General features: G+C 38.1%; 1 pseudogene; it reads right to left on the bottom strand.

The window, feature by feature from the left end:
- Positions 1 to 4,175: 4,175 nt before the first annotated feature.
- LOC121366862 lies at positions 4,176 to 4,294 on the bottom strand (annotated as a pseudogene).
- Between the last annotated feature and the right edge of the window lie 238 nt (positions 4,295 to 4,532).

Below are 4,532 nucleotides of genomic sequence, written 5' to 3'. Positions count from 1 at the left end.
TTTGACATGAAGGTGAAAATTGACTATTGGAAAGCTTTTTTTATGAAGGCTAACGCTATTCTGAATTGCTCTGTTTAGATCAAGGTATAAAATAGACTTTATACTTTCCTTGATAGTGGTCAGGATAATGGTTAGGTTTTGAGACCAGGATTTGCTGGTGCATCTGCTGGATCCCGAAATATATCTTTAGTGTGGATTCTTAAGAAGTTTTGTGTCTGGGGTCAGAGTTAGGTTTAGAATGTTAGGGTAGGGATATGGGTTGGGGTCAGGGTCCTTATTTAGGTCAGGGATTAGAAAAAGAAAGAAATGTTTTACTTAACGACGCACTCAGCACATTTTATTTAAGGTTATATGGTTAAGGACCACACAGATATTGAGAGGAAACCTGCTGTCACCACTTCATGGGCTTCTCTTTTCGACTAGCAGCAAGGGATCGTTTATATGTACCACCCCACAGACAGTGTAGTACACACCACGGTCTTTGATATACCAGTCGTGGTGCACTGGCTGGAACGAGAAATAGCCCAATGGGCCCACCGACGGAGATCGATCCCAGACTGACCGCGCATCGAGCGAGCGCTGTTACACTGGGCTACGTCCCGCTCCCTAGGTCAGGGATTAGAGTCAGGGTTGTAATAGTAGTTGTAAGGCACTCGCCACCACGATCTGATACGAACGTATATATGACCAATGAAAAGCAGAAGCGTAAACAGAGCCAGAAAAGTTATATTCATACGAAAATCGGGGGAATAGAGAATATCCCAACAAAGGATACACTAATCCAATATAATGTTCTTCGTCTGGGATACCAATCAGACCTCGGCATAGTGCGAAAGGACAGTTAAGTGGTAGGTGAAATGGATGATAGTAGTATGGGGGCCATGACCTACTTTCCATGACCTTGTCCTACTTTCCTGTGACCTTGACATTACGATCTTGTCACGTGACCCGGCCCCGTCCTACTTATACCGGCTCCATCCTACTGGCCCCGACCTACTTAGCCCGGCTCCGATCTGTCCTACTTAGCAACGCCCGTGCTATCCTGTATGTGGGAAAGTGTAGGATCCCTTGTTACTAATGGGAAAGTGCGCAGGTTTCCTCTCTAAAACTGTCAAAATTACCAAATGTTTGACATCCAATAGCCGATGATTAATAAATCAAGGTGCTCTAGTGGTGTCGTTAAACAAAACCTACCACTTACAAGGACTCGGCCAGACGCAAGGTAGTGTGTAAAATTTACCGCGCTGAATGTTGAATGGTTATAACTGCTTACATCCGGCAAGTGGTGGTATCATGTTTTGTTGTCGGTCACTAAATAAAATACTCTACAGAAGTTATAGAAATTACATTCTCAGAGTGTGACAGAAATACGAAATTATTTAAATAGGTGTAAAAAGGAATTCTCGTCCCGCTCTGTCTAATAACGTCTATGCATTCACAAAAGAGAGCGCTTCCAGATTGACCTCCTTCGTCGCTGCTTTTGCTGCTGCTGCTGGGAAGGTTATTTTCACTTACACTACTTTTGCTGCTGCTGCTGGGAAGGTTATTTTCACTAACACTACTTTTGCTGCTGCTGCTGCTGGGAAGGTTATTTTCACTTACTCTACTTTTGCTGCTGCTGCTGGGAAGGTTATTTTCACTTACTCTACTTTTACTGCTGCTGCTGGGAAGGTTATTTTCACTTACACTACTTTTGCTGCTGCTGCTGGGAAGGTTATTTTCACTTACTCTACTTTTGCTGCTGCTGCTGGAAAGGTTATTTTCACTTACTCTACTTTTGCTATGGATATTGAGAAAAACATATGTCAAGTAAATCCATTGATTGTATTCGATATATTCTAACTTTCAGTCATGCATAATTGTGGGAACCATCCAAACTACATTTGCATACATTTTAGATGTGCACACATTGCTGACCAATCTGATTAAAATTAGGTCTTCTGGTCTCACCAGTAGATCTAACAGCATTGCGTGGAACCCCATGTCCAGATCTATAAATAACAATTTAAATATCGACCAGTTACACTTCGCCTTTTATAGTGTTATTCGGGAGTATACAAATTCTAAAGATATCGGACGATCTATTTATGCAATAGGCGAACTTGTTGGTCTATTTCAACATTGAAAAAACAGGGGGGAAAGTGCAGTAATAAACTCTGGATTGTATACTAGTATAAACAGAATTTATGGCTATACCATCACGGTCTCCCCCCCCCCCGTCTTGAAACGAATTTTATATTGAAATTAGTATACTTCGTAATTCAACCGGTTCATTTCGTACACCCTCGGCATACTCCTGAATGTTTTCAAATTCTTTTCAAATCACTGGCATGGTTTTGCAAGGAAGGTTTTAATTGGTCGAATGAAAGGTCAACTGGACATGAGCTCCAACGGGCTGCTGTTAGATCCACGTGTAATAGTGGAGCTAATTTTAATTAGATTGATTGCTGACATACATTTGGTATATATAAAAATTGAGTATGATGGGTAGGTATTCAGGGTAGCATTGAACCATTGGACAATATTACATAGTCTGTGTATCTTTAATAGGTTACATCCACATACTAAAAATTAAAAAAAAAAAATTTTTTATTTAACGACGCACTCAACACATACCAGTACCTACCAGCCTGTAAACCAATGGTCTAACCACGACGCCACCGAGGCCGGTCACATACTGACTAAAAACAAAATCACCATACACTTCTAAAGACATACTAAAACTAGATGTAATCAAATCTTCTCTGTATACATGTTACATTTTTAAAGCGTAAATATCCTTATATATACTCGCGGAAAAAAGTTCCTGTGCACCAAATGATTGCATATAGAATATAATTTACTTGAAATCTGGTTATAAAAATTTCAGTAACTGAACGTGTAATCACTCCCGTCGATATTCCAGCGGTGTCCTGTCTCTAAGTTAAGGCCAATCAGTGGAAGAACTGAACGCAACCGATTAGGTGATAACAAAATACGACCATGACCATACATCAGTACGTTGTTATGTTACATCATCACCGACGGCGCACCAAACATTGTGCAAACAGTACTTCAGGTTCAGAAGGCAGGAGAGGATCACCGTACTTATAACAGATAAATAGTACATCTATGTAAATCACAATATTTTTAAAATTTAAAAATATGTCCTACTGAAATTTTAATGATGCACAGGAACTTTTTTCCGTGAGTATATATGAGTGTAAATATATATGTATGTACTCTAAAATCTAATATAAGTTAATTAAACTGCTGTTTAAACTTTGTGCATGAAATGTTAAATTTCAAAACAAACCACCTATACAGGGCCCGCCCTTCAGGTTATATAGGCTGCTTGTACAATAGTAAAAGGAGGCTGCTTAAAGAAATTCGTAACATAAATCAATCAATCAGTCAATCAATCAATAAATAAGTAATGGTATAATGAAATAAAAAAAACAAATAAACTATAAATAAATCAATTTAAAAAAAAGAAAAGAATATACTGATGGAAAGAAATAAGGGAACACATCGAAGTTTAGACCAAATTTAATTCACAACTAGCATAGTAATGTCTGTATTTCATACCAAGTTGTAATGTGGGATTGAATGTCTGTTGTGTTGAATGTGCTGCCTGTTAACGTCTGACAATATGAACTGATTTTTGATGCAGTCATTATTTCTTGTTGCTATCTGTGTGATCCGTTCTTTCTTTCCGTCAGTATATAATACTCTCCACTTGAGATACGAATGACGTACCTTCTACACTTGAGTCACAGACGCTACCGACTGAGTTATTTAACAGATGTCAACAAAGCCTGTCCACGGATATAAATACTACCACCCCTCACCCTTAAATTAAATAAGAAAACGACCAGGGTTAAGCTGCTCAATTTAGAGATAACGGTTAGCGTCAATGACTACCCTTGTTGCGTAAACAATTTCATGTATGTTTTTTACAGGTTTCAAGCCCAAGGCTACTTAACACTGATACTAGATGAAATAAAATTGCATTCCATTTTTGCCGAGATGAACTTTTTTTTCAACAACAAACACACTAACATTTAAAAGTAAAAAAGAAAAAATGAAAGAATAATAATAATAATAATAATAATAATAATAAACAATAATAACAATGATAATTATGATATACATATACATATATATATACTAAAAATAATAATAAAGACAAAATATGTCTACAACACCCGGTGTTCCCAGGCGGTTACCCATACAAGTACTATCCGGGCCCGACGTTGCTTAAGTTCGGTGATCGGACGAGAACAGATACTTTCAACGTGGTCTGGCCCTAGACAATTAGTGTTGAAAAATAGGGGTATACCTATGTAATTTTCCGGAAGTCGATATAATATTATGGGCTTAGCGTTTGTTTTGTTTCTTAATCTACACAGTGATCTCCCTTGTGTATCACGTAGAGAAAAAGAAAGAAATGTTTTATTCAACGACGCACTCAACACATTTTACTTACGGTTATATGGCATCAGTCATGGTTAAGGACCACATAGATATTGAGAGGAAAGCCGCTGTCTCCA

Source organism: Gigantopelta aegis, unplaced genomic scaffold, assembly GCF_016097555.1.
Source record: "Gigantopelta aegis isolate Gae_Host unplaced genomic scaffold, Gae_host_genome ctg7521_pilon_pilon, whole genome shotgun sequence".
Classification (NCBI taxonomy): domain Eukaryota; kingdom Metazoa; phylum Mollusca; class Gastropoda; order Neomphalida; family Peltospiridae; genus Gigantopelta; species Gigantopelta aegis.
The sequence above is the reverse complement of the archived record's forward strand: the minus strand, read 5'-3'. Positions and strand labels throughout refer to the sequence as shown.